Below are 17,002 nucleotides of genomic sequence, written 5' to 3'. Positions count from 1 at the left end.
AACTTGTAACAATGTGTGTTTTAATTTTCCGGTGTCTGAGTGTGTATGAGTGTGGATGGTGCGGGAGTTGTGGGGGGGAGGGATCAGCACTCTTTGGGAACAGGTTGGATATCATTACTTCTTTCTCACAGAGTGCATTCTGGGAAGGATAATGTCAGCGTAGCTGGTCTGTGTTTTGTACCACCACTATGAAAAATTCCACGGAATTTTGGCTTATAAGCAAAACAAATATTTATTAGTTTTTTTTTCATGTCCCTAGATTCTATGGAAAGTTTTATAGCACAGCGATTGAATTTTATAGCACAGACGGTCACTGTGATATTATCCAGCCCAGAATGCACTGCATGAGGGAAAAGCATTGCTTCGCCCTCTGGTGGTGAGATTTACACAAAACGTTACCAATCTCTATTTCCCCAAAGGACTTGACATGAGTTTCCCCTGGTCACTAAGGTCAGTATAAGTATATAATGGGTCACTGACTTTTTTTTTACTCACAATAGTGATGAAAGAGAATATACTAGCGAATTAGCATGTGAATAAACATACAATGGAGAGCAACTGGTCCGTTTCTCCATTAATAAAGCTGCAACAAAATATTGTTGATTGTTTAAACAATTAGCAGGAAAGGACGATTGGAATAAGGCTCCCAAATGACTTGGTGGGATAGGCATTGTTCAATTTTAGTGAAGGCATAGAGAAGGAAGAGAGATTGAGCTTGCATTTACATGGTGCCTTTCATCTCCAAGGGATGTCCCACTGCACGTTATTGCCAAGTAGCTATTATTGAACTGTAGCCACTCTTACAATGCAAGAAACACAGCAACCAATTAATGTAAAGCATACTCCCACAAACAGCAGTAATGGAGTAATAATGGAATAATACCAACCCACAGAATATCGAAGATTCTATCCCAGTACGTGCTGATTTAGGCCAATTCAGATGTGGTTTGAGCTGGGTGTTATAATCATTATCATTACCCCGGGAAGGAAATACCAACTGAAGATTTTACTCCAGATTTTTCTCTAGAGAATCATAAATGCTCATCCGAGTTCCCTTGTAGTCCTTTCCACTGATTGTTCACTGATTGTCTGGCTATCTTTCATTCAACTTCACCCATCATTACATTCATAGCCAGGTATCTATGTTATGCACACTCAAGGCCTTGGTATCTCTGATGTTTAAATCACTAACAAAGTTACCTCTCATCACTTACTGCTCTGTCTCAATATCTATATTCTTTTTCCACCTTCAAATGGCTTTAGCATTCCTTGGGAGGGTGAAAATCAGCCAGTTCAAACTCCTGAACACTCTCCAGTCACATCTGCTCGTGTGTGTGTGTGTATACAATTTAACCAGACCCCTTTAACCATGGAAAGAAATAACCTCCATCTCTCTCCGAGCACCACCCACTCAGTCTGCCAATTTTTATATTCTCTAGCTCTTACTACCACTACATGTTTGCCTCAATCCAGAGACTTGGCCAATACTTCCTTTGCTTCCTTCTTCATTATCTGTGTCCCCACTGATTATCTCACAGACTGCCACTGCTGTCACTACCAGTAGATGACTATCATTGGAACCCACTCTCAGATCTAGCTGGACTACTGTAAGTAGTTTCATTCTCCATAACCATAACCACCCTTCAGACTTAGCTTAACTATGACATCTTTCCTCAGTTTGCATCCCATCTAAACTCATGGCCACATGTATATTCACACTTATCCCAAAGCTTGCTGGCATTGTCTATGAGTATCTTTCATCAGGCCACCCTTCAAAACTTTCATCCTCACATCCTCTCAAAAACATCATGCTCAAACCCTCCATCCTCTTCAACAACTTCCCTTTCCTCACTCACCTTTATTACCATTCAGCTCTCTGAGTTCACCATTACTCTGTGTTCAGTTCAGTTTCAGCCATGTCCATAGCACTAAGAATGCTTTGGTCAAAATCAACAACCATACCCTTAGTTATACTAACTCTCCTCTTTACCTTAACCTCTCCATAATGTTTGGAAGGGTTGAACTTTCTCTTTTCCTCCATTATTTCTCTCCTGTGTTTCAGCTCCATTATGTAGCACTCATTTGGTTTCAGACATTGAGCAGTGACATCCTCTGTGCCAGTGTGAATCCTCCACTCTTTCCATTCTATTCTCTGCTTCATGAGCAATAGCAGTGCCTTCAGCTGCTGGCAACACAGTGGCACAGTGGTTAGCACTGCTGCCTCACATTGTCCGGGACCTGAGTTCGATTCCTGGCTTGGGTCACTGTCTGTGTGGAGTTTGCACGTTCTCCCTGTGTCTGCGTGGGTTTCCTCTGGGTGCTCTGGCTTCCTCCCATAGCCTGAAAAATGTGCTGGTTAGGTGCATTAGCCATGCTAAATTCTCCCTCAGTCTACCCAAACAGGCGCCAGAGTGTGGCGACTAGGGGATTTTCACAGTAACTTCATTGCAGTGATAATGTAAGCCTACTTGTGACAATAATAAATAAACTTTAAACTTTCAGCTATCATATATTGTGAGCTTTCATTGTGTGCAGGATGGGAGTCAACTTTAAAGATCAAATAACTTGCTGCACTTACCCACTTAGAATTATAGAACATAGAACATAGAACAGTACAGCACAGAACAGGCCCTTCGGCCCACGATGTTGTGCCGAGCTTTGTCTGAAACCCAGATCAAGCTATTTCCTCCCTATCATCCCGAAGTACTCCATGCGCCTATCCAATAGCTTCTTAAATGTTCCTAAAGTTTCTGACTCCACTATCCCTGCAGGCAGTCCATTCCACACCCCAACCTCTCTCTGAGTAAAAAACCTACCTCGGAATTATAAATGAAGAATAATGACTTGGTGAGATAGAGGGAGATTCGTCACTCAAAAAACAGACTATTGGGTAAAATAAGGTCTGACGTATAATGAGCAATGCTACTAAAGTATTGGTTCAATTAAAGACCAGGGAGGCCGACCACGATTTCTCTGCATTTGCCAGTGGTTACAACCTATTTTTGGCATAAATAATATAATGCTAATTGTATACAAATTGCTAGGTTCTCTCACTAGATCTTTTCATCGTTGGTGTCTGAGGACATTCCATAACCTCCTGCTTATAATTATGAGTGAATAGCACTCTCTCTGAGTTCTGTTACCTTGTTCTTCAGTCCCCAATGAATGAAACCACGCAAAAAGAACAGCAACGACATTCTTAAAAATTCATCTATATTGCATCCTATGACTGCACACTTTATCATGAGCAGGATATGTATAATTAGTACAATATCTCATCAAGAATAGTGCATTTTTGATGTTCTTATGCTTGCATGAAAGACTTGTAAAATACATGTTATACATGCACCAAAACATTGAGTTGGGGTCCATATGTCACTTGCCTTGCACTTACAGGTAGTGGATTAAAGCTGTTAATTTGTACCATTGAGACAACCTTTGAAAATGATTGGCATAAGCCCAACAATCTAACGCTCAATGTTTAAAATTCATTTTCAGAACAAGTGTCACTCGTCCCCATCTCTAATTGCCCTTGAGAGGGCAGTGAGCGGCCACCTTCCTGATCTGTAACTTTTCTGTAGCAGCTTAGTACAACTGATTGGTTTGCTAGGCCAGTTCAGAGGAGAGCTCAGAGTCAACCACATTACTGTGGTCTGCATGGGGGGTCATATATAAGCCAGACTGGGTCAGGACGGCATAAGAACATAAGAAATAGGAGCAGGAGTAGGCCATCTAGCCCCTTGAGCCTGCCCCGCCATTCAATAAGATCATGGCTGATCTGATAGTGGTTTAGTTCCACTTACCCGCCTATTCCCCATAACCCTTAATTCCCTTATTGATCAGAAATCTATCTACCTGTGACTTAAACATATTTAACCAGGTAGCCTCCACTGCTACAATGGGCAGGGAATTCCAGAGATTCACTACCCTCTGAGAGAAGAAGTTCCTCCTCAACTCTGTCCTAAACTGACTCCCCCTTATTTTGAGGCTGTGTCCTCTAGTTCTTGACTTCCCTAAAGAATGTGAGTGAACCAGAAATATTTTTTATTACAATCCAGTAGTTTCATAGTTATTATTACTGAGACTAATATTTTATTCCTGCTTATTAATTAATTGAATTTAAATTCCTCATTTGCCATGGTGGGATTTGAACTCATGTCCCTGAAGTCTCTAGATTCCCAGTCCAGCTGTAATACAACTACGCAACCAACCCTGCTCAATTACTGGATTGTAGAAATTTTCTCTATTACTGTCTGGCACACTTCCATCATCCCTTATTATCTTCATCTTTTTGTTTCTCCTTTCCATTAATTTTTGTTCTTTCTTCCTGTTTGTTTCTTCTCATGTCACCTCACTCAACCGGCCAATCTGCATATGTGAGATTAGACTGTAAATATTGACAGATTATTTGGCCATTGGGAACAACTTAATTGAGTCTATCCCTATCCTCACTCAGTGTTTGCACATTATAACCTCCAGAAGGGGTTGCATAGCCATAAGGGTAAGCCATAGTCCTAGCTCATGTTTTTCCTCTGCAGCTGAAGACGCTGAAGTCAAATGTAGCATCCATTCCATTTAGGGAGAGAGTTTGCTTCTATATAACATATTTCACAAATGCAGAATGTCCCAAAGTGATTTACAGCCATTGAAGTAATTTTGAAGTGCAGCTAATATTGCAATTTGGGCCCATGGCAGCCACTTTGTAACCCAGCAATGTGTGGTAATGACCAAATATTCTACTTTATGTGATGTTGACTGAGGGATAAATATTGGCCAAGACACAAGGAAGAATTTTTCTGCTCTTCTTCAAATGTTGCCATGGGATCCTTTACATCAAACTGAGAGGGTAGACCAAAATTAAGTTTAAGGTCTCATTCAAAAGAAGGCACCTTCAACACTGCAGCAGTACTCCTTCAGTACTGCATCTGAGCATCGGCCTGGATTATGTGCCCAGGCCTTGTGCCGCCTGCTGAAATCAGTTGATTTAACATGGACCAAGGTTTGATCCTGGGACATTTCTAATCCTTACGGCATGGAATGTCTACAATACTTGAATTCTACATCTGCATCTGAACCAATCTCCCAGACAATGGGACCATACCGCCTATCATTGATGAAAGATACATATCGCTGACATCAAATAAAGGAATAATACTGATCCAGGAGAATTCCAGTGCCAACCCATTTCCTCTTCACTCCATATATACCAATTTGGCTGGGAAACAATCAGGCTGTCATCCAATTGTTTTCCTATGGAGTATATATCTAGAACAGAGTCAGGCATTATCGGAACCACATGTGCACGTTTCTCTCTCATCATTGTACAGTGGTTTAACCTGCCTAGAGCTGAACTAGTGCTGTTTTACCAGCACATATTAAAGGTGCGGTGGCTTACTGAGAATAGTCACCCATACATTATTTGAAGTTTACAACGCACCAGGAGTAGTTCCTTTATGCAGATTTGGTAAGGGATTTATCCACACACAGGAAAAGTCTTGGCTTTCATCTGGAATCACCAGAGTAAGAGTATAACAGTTTCAAATTTGGAGCACAGCAAGACTCTTCCTTTACATCGACCAGTCTGTACCATGAACCACTCACGGTCCTTGGTATATTGTGCAAGTATCAGAACAAGCAGACCCCCCCACCCCCCCACCCTCAACCACCCCATCTCTACCTACCCACCCCAGTCACCACAGCCCTAATATGTTTTCTTATTGAGAAACTTAGAATCAGCTGACACCAGATAAAGCAACAATGTTAAAATAAACCATAATGTTTTAAATCAGATGGTCCCATCAGTGATTTTAAATCCTGACTACTTTAGCTAGCCTTAGTTTGGTGTGATACTGTGCCACAGACCATAAGGCCCGAGCTTTGATGCCACATCTGTGACATGCCTTCTGATCTCAACCAAGGCAGTGTTGGGGTTCTAATGTCCCAAGAACTGGGGATAGACAATGCAAGTTCTGCTCTCGATCATCTATTCAGTGACACCAGTGATGGGTATATGTTGTCATTGGCTGAGGGCAATATTGGACCACACAATGCCCTTGGTCGTTCATTAGCCTGAAGTTATTTTCTACTATATTTGCAGAATAGGCACTAGGGTGTGATTTGCATCTGGAGTTAATGTCTCAAAGTGGAAATGGGAAAATTGAAAGAAAATCATATTCACATCTAATTATTAAAAGTTCAAGTGTTTTGAGCTTATTTTCTATTAGTTTATTTGCTAACTTCTGTGTGTACTCCAGCTACAAACTGAAGGAAATGTGGCTAAGACCTGGATTAGAACACATTGGGAGTCCATTGAAATCATAGAAAAACAAAGAACTCATAATACAATTGAAACCACACAGGACGGAACGTCCCTTTTCCCTATTCATTTTATTCCCTTTTCATCCACAATCATGTGAGAACAGTTAATCAAGGTAGAATAAATTTTCTCCAGTAATTTAAAAATCTCGTCCATGTGACAATTCTTTAAAGATCAGACTAAACAGCATCAAGAGACTATTTGACCATGGGATGTGTCTTAGGTATACCAAACATTGCCCACATCTCAATATTCATATATCTGTACTTTGCAGCATGGTGCGAGAAGTCACAATCAAAAGCAGGATGATATTTCTCTCCTCCTTAGTGCAAAGGTGATGAGGTCAACTGTTGCATCTCCACTCCTGTCTCCTGGCACCTTCACCCACAGTAAGAAGTCTAACAACACCAGGTTAAAGTCCAACAGGTTTATTGTCATCCACACCAGCAAACAGTGGCAGCAGTGTGTACCATCTACAAAATGCACTGCAGGATCTCACCAAGTTTCCTTAAGCAGCACCTTCCAAACCCTGGCCACTCCCATCTAGATGGAGAAGGGCAGCAGACATATGGGAACACCTCCACCTGGAAGTTCCCCTTCAAGTCACTCATCATCCTGACTTGGAAATAAATTGCCATTCCTCCCTGTTGCTGGGTTAAAATTATGGAGCTCCCTCCCTAAGAGCACTGTGCTACTGCATGCACCTAAACTACAGGAACTGCAGCAGTTCAAGAGGTCAGCTCACTATCACCTTCCCCGGGGCAATTAGGGTAGGACAATGAATGCTGGCTGAGCCAGTGATGCCCAAACCGCATAAGTGCATTTAAAATAATCGAAGTTGGGTAACTCAGCACATGCCTGCCATAATACTCCACTATTCTGTATGGCTCAGTTACCTACTATGTAATTATCCATCAAGGAAATCCTTACTTTTATTACATTTTGTTTAGGATGTTCTATGAGCAATGCCATTACGATGGGGAAAGATACCAGAGGTGCAAAAAGTGTATGAACATAGGCATGTGCAAAGTGGAGCAGATAACATGAGAGAGTCTTGATGTATTATTGCAAAGTCCGGCAGCGGTATTAGCGTATTGCCGCTCTGAGCATCAATTACATGTTTGAGTTTTAATAGTTCTCCTGTTAGTAATTTAGCTTAGAGATTTTCTTTAATGATCAGCACATTAAATACACAAAATGCTGCCAAACTTCAAGTATGCTTTTAGAAGTCTAATCACTTTTGTGTGAAATACGATTTCTTAAGTGTTTTCTGCTATTACTGTTTAGATTGAATAGCTGAGTGAATGATTAAATGCAGATAAAGATTTGCAAATTGGCTGTTTCATTCTGAAGATTAAAAATCCCCAGCCAAGCATAGCATTTCTTGGCAAAATGGCTATACATTTATCAGATTCCAATGCAGCAAGAGTGGGTTAGAGAAAGATTCTAATCGGGTGCTATTTTCAGATATCCTACGGAAAACGTTACTGACCCTGACAAAACTCCCAATGATAATAGTATTGCAGGGCAAAATTCTTCCTACAACCATCACAAGTAGCAACTCCAGCAGATAGGAACCAATTTTATCTGTGACCCATCCAGGTACTTCACACCAGTTTTATTGAGTTTTTAGAGAAACGTATAGACGAAGGATTAAGCAGACCTCCAGTAACGTTGAAAAGAGCAGTTGAGAAAATGAAACAAAGGGAGAAGAGAAAAGAAGAAAGGGTAAAATAAAGGATCTGTCAAGCGTTTCAGGACACTGGAACATCTTTGTAGTGCTTAACAGTATCCACGAAGTTGACTTGGCTTTTTTTGAATCTGTTCTTGGGGGCCAGACCACATCGCATCAAACTAACGCCTAACTTTTCTGATAATTCCATTGCTGATGGTTAAATGTGTGCTAAACTCTGTGAGGAAAGTCGGTCAGAGAGCCACGGGACAAAGATGTTTAAAGGAATGTCAAATTTTAAGACAGTTCAAATAAACAGCACTCTAAATTATTTTGAGTAAATGAATGCAGCAGCTGTGCGGGAAAAAATGGAGCAGTCATCGAAAAATTGATATCATTTCCATATTTCTGGCACATACGTGTATATATATATATTTATATATGTGTGTATGCATATATATAATCTCCCCATGCTTGTCAGCTGAGACATCAGATAGTGCATTCTGAATGAGGTGGCAGGATCAGAGCTCAATTAGGATAAAGAGCCTCAGAAGAGCCTCATGTTTTATGCAGAGGCTCAAGGACCTTTGTTTGTATTGATTTGTTAATGTGTACTGTGTGTTTAGCTGCTGTGCTTTAGAAAGCGGCTCGGAGCTTGCATTCCAAGCAGAGAGGGTTAAAGCGAGAAATAAACACACACAAAGAAATAAACTTAAGACTTCCCCAATCAATTAAACTTCCAACACCACCAACCTCACCCACTGTCAACACCCCCCACATTACGCTTCCTAACAAAAAACAGTCAATATTGGAAAAGCAGATACATATTTGTAATATGTGTACTTAAAATATATTTAATCTTCCTTTGCTTGACTGGAGACTGTGCTCTAGGAGGTTTGGCAGACACTAGTGAGAAAGCTACACTTCCCCAAACATTGGCTAGGGGGTGCAAGGCTCGCCTGATAATTTATTCTGCCCATCATAAATGACTGCCTGGTCACATGGTGAGGCTCTGGAGTTTAAAAGTGCTTTAATCTGCATCCAGTGCAGAGCAGCTGGTGGCAAAGTAGCAATAATCTGGCAACACTGGCAACTTTCTCTTCTGCTGAGAGGTGCTACTGTGAGAGCGTTTTCAGTAAGTGAGATAAAATGACAACAAGCTTGAATGTGCTGCTTATATATATATATATTTATATATAGTCTCCTTTATTGATGCTGTGCATTATATTTTACAATTATACAATGTTGGCTTAGAAATGCATTAATTTAAATACTGTACTATTTCCTGCTTTGCCTGTGCGTTTGCTGAGAAGGTAGAGGGAGTTTAGTGGGAAAAAAGCCAAGCGATAAATTGAAATAATGAGGATGAAAGATGTTCACTGGATTGTCATGAAATGTGCGGGTGTGGTTGAAGCTGTACTGCTGGGTGAAAAGTGAAGAAAGCACTGCACTGCTAGACAATTAGCTCGGATTCTCTCATCTTTTTTTGTAGTGCTGGTCTTGTGTTTAGGGGTCACAGAAGCTGGTGACCCAGTGTCAGCAGTTCTGCATGGAAGCTATTATGCATTCCTGATTGATTAGATTTAGCGGAAATCCTCTTGCTTTTTCCTCTTTTTTTTCCCCCTGCTAGTGCTCTATTACTTCCAAAAACCTTCAGATCAAGGGACTGTTTAGCTTATCACTGCGAGCTGCTAATTGCTAATCTCCCAACGCCGTTTATTAGCAGGGCACGACCGTTAGTCAGTTCGAAGAAAAAGCTTTCAAGCAAATATAAATGCAGGCTGAAGGGGATTTTTTTTAAAAATCCAGCTGCCAGCAGCTTTTAGAGTATCCTGTTTTCTTTATTTCTCCAAACATGATGCTTTTAGAGTCAGGGGTGGGTGGACTGAAGGCTAAGTGTTGAAACTGGGACTCGGTGCATTTGAGATGGAGAGGCTTCAGGAACTGTCTGTCCCTTTGGACTGACCTTTATTAATTTTCCGGTAAAGTCAAGAGGCCTTCCCGGACGCTGCAGTGTTACCATTTAATAGGGATGACAACCCATTTATTCAGTTGTTCTGTGGAAAATATCTACAGGTAATTTTATTCTGTGCTATATTTTTAATGAGCGCTGTGATTCAGAATGGGATGACATGGTATATGAGTCACTCCTTTCACAAATTCACTGTAATCGCCTGTACTGGCAGGTGTTTACAAGAAAAAATGTTATTGTTTACCAGGATCATAACATCTATTTGGAAAGCAACAAAAAAAATGGCCCTCGGGGTAGGCGATGAATGAATATTTAATCTCTTATGCAGTATCTCAGTATAACTGAGTGAGAATGTGTCCCGTTTTATTCAGCTTGTTGCTTTTGGACAGTTTAATCGTGCCATGTGTCTGTAAAATATCTGTGGCATATATACGTTGGTATCGACTCTTTCATGTGTCTCACATTGATGCTGAGATTTTATACTAACGTTATATTAAGTTTGATCCCTGGCAAGGTTTGTCTGAAATCCTCTCTTCCTCTATGTGACGCGAATTATTTGAGTAGTTTATAAGCGCAATTATTTTGCAGCTGGCTGCAACATGAAGGTTAACAAGAAGGTTGTTGTGAGAAGTGGGAAAGACGGAGGTTTTCTCTGGATGTGTCAATGGGGAACTGTGAGAGGCAGCCCTGTTTGCACGGCTGAAAAAGGGTAGCTTGGAGTGGAAGTGCTCCAAAAATGACTTGCAAGGTGGATTGCAGCGAAAAATATGCCACCAGACATTTTTAACACCAATGAATAATAACTGTGGCTGCGGTTCAATTTTATGATTTATTGCAGTTATTTTTTTTAAAAGAAGTGGTGTGCGTTTTTTTTGTTAGAATATGATGAAAGGGAGAAGCTTTTGTCCAAAAGCTGCATGTGATGTTGTGAGGGTCTTCGTTTCCTTGCTGTAATTATCTAGGATCCTAATCTTCTGTGGCTTCAGTCCCTGGCACAATGCAAATGCTCCCCAAGCGTGAACTCAGCAACTTCTCACCGTGATACTTGCTCGGCGCAGCTTCCAAAGGCATGTTGTGGAATAGTATGTGAACGTGTAGAGAGACCTATTGTAGAAAATGGACCTGCAGAACCTGGCGATGATGCCCTATTCCTGTGTGCTCCAGAGACAAAATGATGCAGCATCATTTGCTGTCTAATGACACTCCTATCTTGTACCTTGACCCTTTTTATTTGAGGTTTCCTCTGAAAACAGTATTAGATCCCACTTTCAGTAAATTGAAATAGCATGCAAATATGGTTCTCGCAATTTGCATCAAACCGAAGCTGTATTTAACTATATATATTTTACTGATTTTTAAATCTTATGGTGCTGATCAGTTAGGAGAGGTTCTTGGAGAATGAATTGGATGCGGGTGGGGGGCGGTGGTGTGAAGAATGGAATTCTACCTCGACGTTGATTCAAGCTGAAAGATCTGGCTAATGCTGCGTAAAAGCTTTTAAGTTTGCAATCACTTTATTCCCTCTCTTCTAGCCAGAAAAGGCAGGCTGGGCAAACAGCTCCCCAGGTCTTTGCCAGTGCTGGTCTAACATATATGCATGTTGCTACACTCCGGTGAGGGTTGAAGGAGAGAGAATGACCAGGCAAGCAGCCGTAACATCACAAACCCTAAACTGTCATGAAGAGAAGCCTTTACAGTTAAAAATACTGAGAATATAATAGCCTCTGATTTTAATGCACTCCAAAGTTTCAAACAGTCAAAAGTGCATCTGGACAGAATCAGCTGATGCTGTTCAGAGATGACATTTGTTTTCTGCTATATTAAAATTCCATAATCATACATGGTATTATGGTTAATTTTGTGACGATTTTATATGGAAGGGAATGGAGAGCAATTGGGGGATACCACAGGAGGGAAGAGATTATGTTTCTGTCTACCTTTTGCCTCTTGGATCTAAAATGCAGGTTCAGTCTCCAATAGTCAGCGAACTAATTGACCATTGCTATTTTATAATATTTCCTCCTGTTTGTAGAAGCAGCAGAAAACAATAATTAAAATGAAAATAGATTGGTGGAGGAATCGCAGCAATGCCCTGGGGATGATGAGAGTAAATGAAGTTGCAAACTGATCAAGTTATAGAATTGATGGATAAATGCAGCTGAAGGGCAAGCGTCCAAATGTTGAGACAACTCCATGCACAATCCAAATGGAATCCGCTAACTGCTTTCAGATGACTCTTAAGTGGTTAGTTAATTGGCCAATTAAGGAGTAATCCAAGGCTAGGAGAGGTGAAAATAATTGTTTTCAACTCATTATTAACACTTTAAAAAAAAATTAACATAGATAATATCACAGAAAATATTTGTGTTATTTTTCCACTGTGCCATGTAACTTAATACCCACTAACTCTGTCAGACATAGTTCTTTCTTCCCAATGCTGATTAGGTCATTGAGATGTCTCGGTTAGTTGCTCTCCACTTTACGAAGATAAGCAGGCATTTTCTTCAGTAAATTCAGAGTTCATAAGCAATCATGCTATGGCTTATTTTTTTCAACCTTTTCCCTCTTCTATCTCCTCCATCGATCCAGCAGAGGGGATGGTGAGCTAACGGATTGCTTCAGTGTCACATTGTGACCTGCCAGAAGAACATACAATTCAGAACAAGCAGGTTTGTGATTTTGCTTCATGAGTGGCTGTGCCCCCCAAGAGAAGAGAACAGGCTGAAGTTGGAACTGATGCCTCCCAAAATGGAGATGGGATGATGCCAAGACCAGGTTAGAAAGTCCCCCCTCTGTTTGCTGGGCCATTAGTTCAGTAGATCAATGAGGCTTTCTAACCCTCGCCCTATGCCCACTCACTCATACCCCTTTACCTCTCCATGCTCTCTCACCCACCAAAGGCTATTGGGGATGGGCAACAAATGCTAACCTAGCCAATGGTGCTCACATCCTGTGAAAGAACTTTAAATTACACAAAAGAATGCTTGAGCCCAATGAAAAGATTGGGAAATCTGGAATTGTCAAAATAAACAAATATTCAGTCAAAAAACATAACTAATCATAAAACTTTGAAGATAAATAGACACATAGCCCCTTCATAGCTGCATCATCAACCCCTGCTGAGCAGAAAACATTAGTGGTATCAGAACTGCATTAATGGACTTCCATTGCACAGCTTTGGAACCAAAGCATTGAGTTGAATACATTGAAACCTTTGGAAGTCATTGAAAGACCACAGTCATCTTTTCAAGCTTAAGGATAGGGGAACAGAGCTCCACACTACAATCTTCCAGCACGGTCACACTTTAATTGACAGCTGGGTGGTGGGGCATGGAGCCTACACATGCTGGTGAAACCAGCGTTAGAGCGCTTGGCACCCCAACCTCCTCCCACTCCCCTTCATCAACAGCATGTTGTCCTGCCACACTGACATGGGTTGCCAGCACTTAGAGCCCAACCAATGGTGCCAGGTGGGTAGTCTTCAGCTGGTGGAGAGCAGTAGTGATTCACACTGGCATGACATCTCACTGGAGAGGTGATATAGAAATCCAGGTACTCTGATGCTAAGAAGTTTTGGCCTCATCTGTTATTTTCCCTGATTGCTACACTGATCGGGTGCAGTGAATGTATTCCTTTTGTTTGCAATGAATGGGTCCCTGCTTATAAATGTTGCTTCTCATAGGGACAAAGAGTGGGACCTGAATATAATTACAGGAAGCCAGGAAAAGGTGAAGTGGTAGAGAGCTCTGTTTAGTCAGATGACATTGGTACAATAGAAAAAGATGGACTTGGTTCTAGAGATCAAAATGTAGAATCAGTTTGGGTGGAGATTAGAAAGGTAAGACGGGAGTGGTTTATAGGCCTGATAACAGTAACCAAGAAATAATGGAAGCTTGTGAGAAAGGTACACTGATAATAATGGGTGATTTCAATTGACATACAGGTTGGACAAATGAGATTGGCAAAGGTAGCCTGAATGAGCAATTCATTCAAGTGACTTTTCAAGAAGGTTTCTTCGGTCATCACATTGTAGCACCAACCAGAGAGCATGAGACTGGATTAATTAATTACCTCATAGTGAAGGGACCCCTAGGTAACAGTGATCATAATATGATTAAATTTCACCTTCTGTATTGAGGGAGAGAGGAATGGATCCGAGGTGAGTTTTTTAAACTTAAATAAGGGCAATTATGAGGGCACAAAGACTCAGCTGTCTAAAGTGCACTGGGAAATTAAGTTGGGGGGGGGGGGGGTGGGTGGATAAGTTAGTAGAGACACAATGATGAATATTTAAAGAGCTATTTCATAATATTCAATATATTCTCGTGAGGAGGAAGGAAAGGGTGCAGCATCCGTGGCTAACTAAGGAAGTTAAATTCTCACATATAATTCTCTCAAATGAGTAGCAGGTCAGAATATTGGAAACAGCAAAGAATGCCAAAAGGTTGGAGAAATTAGAGTATGAGGTGACATAGAGTTTTTACAGGCATTTGTAAAGAAATATTGTGTTGGTCCTCTTGAGAATGGAAGATAGTAGAAGAACAGATTTTGCATCTCGCTTCAGTGTAGCAGATAGAAATAATTGTGAGCCAGGAGGTGAAGAAGGAACTTAAAATAATTTACAGCAACTAGGGACGGGGTACTGAGAAAAATAGTCTCCAGGTCCTGTTGGACTTCATCCTAGAGTCTAAAAGTGACTGCTGAGATAGTAGATACACTGGTTTTAATGTTCCAAAGTTTCCTAGATTCTGAAAAGGTGAATGTGACAGCTTATTCAAGAAAGAAAGCAGGAAGCTACAGAGAAGTTAATCTGTCATGGGGAAATTGCTGGAATTTATTATTAAGGAGGTTATAGCAGGGCACTTAGAAAATCTCAAGTAAATCTGGCAGTGTCAACATGAAAGAAATTATCTGACTAATGTGGATAAAGGAGAAACTGTTCGTGCATGTATTGGGATTTCCAGGAGGGACTTGACAAGGTGCCACTTCAAAGGATACTACACAAAATAAGAACTTGTGGTGTTGGGGGTAACATAAATTAGCATGAGAGAGTAGCAATAAATGGGTCTTTTTCAGGTTGGCAAGATTTAACGAGTGGAGTGCCACAGGGATCTGTGCTGAGGCCTCCACTATTTGCAATTTATATCCGTGGAGACTAAATTTGGGTAAGTTGTGAAAAGGACGTACTGCAGAGGGATATGGATAGGTTGAGTGAGTGGTCAGATGGAGAATAATTAGGGAAAATTTGGATTATTTAAACGAAGAGAGATTACAAACTCTTTGAGATACAGTGGGATCTGGGTGTCCAAGTACAGCAAGTGATGCGGAAATGTAAATGCATTAGCAGCAAGATTCGTTCTTGTGAGGAAAGATAGATCAAGATGGGCCTGCATCCATTGGGGTTAGACAAATGAAAGCTGTTTTTTTTTAAAAACAGTTTAAAGATTCTGTGGGGACTGGGCAGGGTGGATGTTGAAAGGACGCTTCCTCTTGTGGCAGAGACTAGAACAGGGTTACATAGTTCAAAAACAAGGGGCTTTCCATTTAAGATGGAAATGAGGAGAAATGTTTCTCTAGAGGGTCATGAGCCCCGATAGTGGCGAATGCAGGGTTGAAAACGGTTTATGAACAGCCAAAGGAACATGTCATCAGCCAATCAATGGCCTACATGCCTAGGATCCCATCAGCTCTGAAATTCATGTGAGTTTGCTTAATTGTACAGTAGGCAAATTTACTTTATAGACAGGCTGCATCCTGTTAGTGGAAAATAACACTTAACTGTAAGAAATTGCTTCAATTATTGACATTTTGCCATTCCATGGTAATCTGAGGTAGACCAGGCTAATGTGTTCTTCACTATTGTCTACCGTAAACCTACCTTTACAGGACAAGATGCGTATTGAGATTCCTATAGCTCTGAGATAGAAGATTGACTGAATGAGCAATCTTGTAAATAAGGCCTGAGCCGCCCTTGCAATCTTGATTCAGAAATCAAGCTCATCAAACTATACTGTGGGTGATTAGCTATACTGATCAGATTACTGTTCACTTTGTCACACAAATGATCCAAAGGTTGCCACATTTGGGCCTGGAAAGTGCTCAGTCTTCAAATTATCCTTGAACGTCAAGATTATAGTCATACAGCGCAGAAAAGGCCCTTTGGCCCATTGAATCTGCACCAACAATAACTACCATTAAAGTCACGCTAATCCAGTTTTACAGCACCTGTCCCATATCCTTGAATGTTATGATATTTCAAGTGCTCATTCAAATAAGTTTGAGATACCACTACCTTTCCGGGCAGTGCATTCCAAATTCTCACCGGTCTGTGATTTTTTTTTTCTCTCGAGTCTCTCCTGAATCTCCTGCTTCTCACCCTAAAACTATGCTCCCTTGACCCCTCAGCCAAGAGGAACTGTTGCTCCCTATTCACCCTGTCCATACCCCTCAATCATGTCTCTTCTCTGCTCTAAAGAAAGCAGTCCAAGCCGATCCAGTCTCTTATAGCTCATACTCCATCCAAGTCAACATCTTACTGAATCTCCTCTGCACCCCCTCAAATGAAATATATTGAGGTGACCAGTACTCCAGCTGTGGCCTAACCAATACTCTGTACAACTCCAGCATTAATTACCTCCTTGCTCTTGTACTCTATGCCACAGCCGATAAAAGCAAGTGTCCCACATGCATTCTTAACTACCCTAGTCTCCTGCTTTGCCACCTTCAGGAATCTGAATAAGTACCCCAAGATCCATTGGTTCCTCTGAGCTTCCCAGTGTCCTGCATTCATTAATCCCTTGTCTTGTTTCTTCTTCCAAAGTGCATCACCTCATGGCACAACGCCAGTGGTTAACACTGCTGCCTCACAGCACCAGGGACCCAGGGTCAATTCCAGCCTTGGGGCACTGTTTGTCTGTGTGGAGTTTGCATGTCCTTCGCGTGTCTGTGTGGGTTTCCTGTAGATGCTCTGATTTCCTCCCACAGTCCAAAGATGTGCAGGTTAGATTGATTGGTCATGATAAATTGTCCCTTCGTGTCAGGG

The 17,002-nt window shown here is 41.2% G+C and overlaps 1 protein-coding gene across 11 annotated transcripts in view; it reads left to right on the top strand.

The window, feature by feature from the left end:
- Window positions 1-9,004: 9,004 nt before the first annotated feature.
- The window catches only part of LOC144498811 (ciliary neurotrophic factor receptor subunit alpha-like), a 314,103-nt gene continuing 306,105 nt past the window's right edge, over window positions 9,005-17,002 (top strand). For 4 of the 11 annotated variants that reach the window (XR_013498760.1, XM_078220606.1, XM_078220589.1 and 1 more), the window contains exon 1: window positions 9,037-9,123. The gene's annotated coding sequence lies outside the window, so the exon portion shown is untranslated. Of the gene's footprint in view, window positions 9,124-10,204; window positions 10,254-12,549; window positions 12,736-17,002 lie in introns of those variants that run through there. The other 7 variants (XM_078220550.1, XM_078220522.1, XM_078220541.1 and 4 more) reach the window with 7 other exon arrangements.

This window comes from Mustelus asterias, chromosome 1, assembly GCF_964213995.1.
Source record: "Mustelus asterias chromosome 1, sMusAst1.hap1.1, whole genome shotgun sequence".
NCBI lineage: Eukaryota > Metazoa > Chordata > Chondrichthyes > Carcharhiniformes > Triakidae > Mustelus > Mustelus asterias.
Note: the sequence above shows the minus strand (reverse complement) of the source record. Positions and strands in the feature narration are given on the sequence as shown.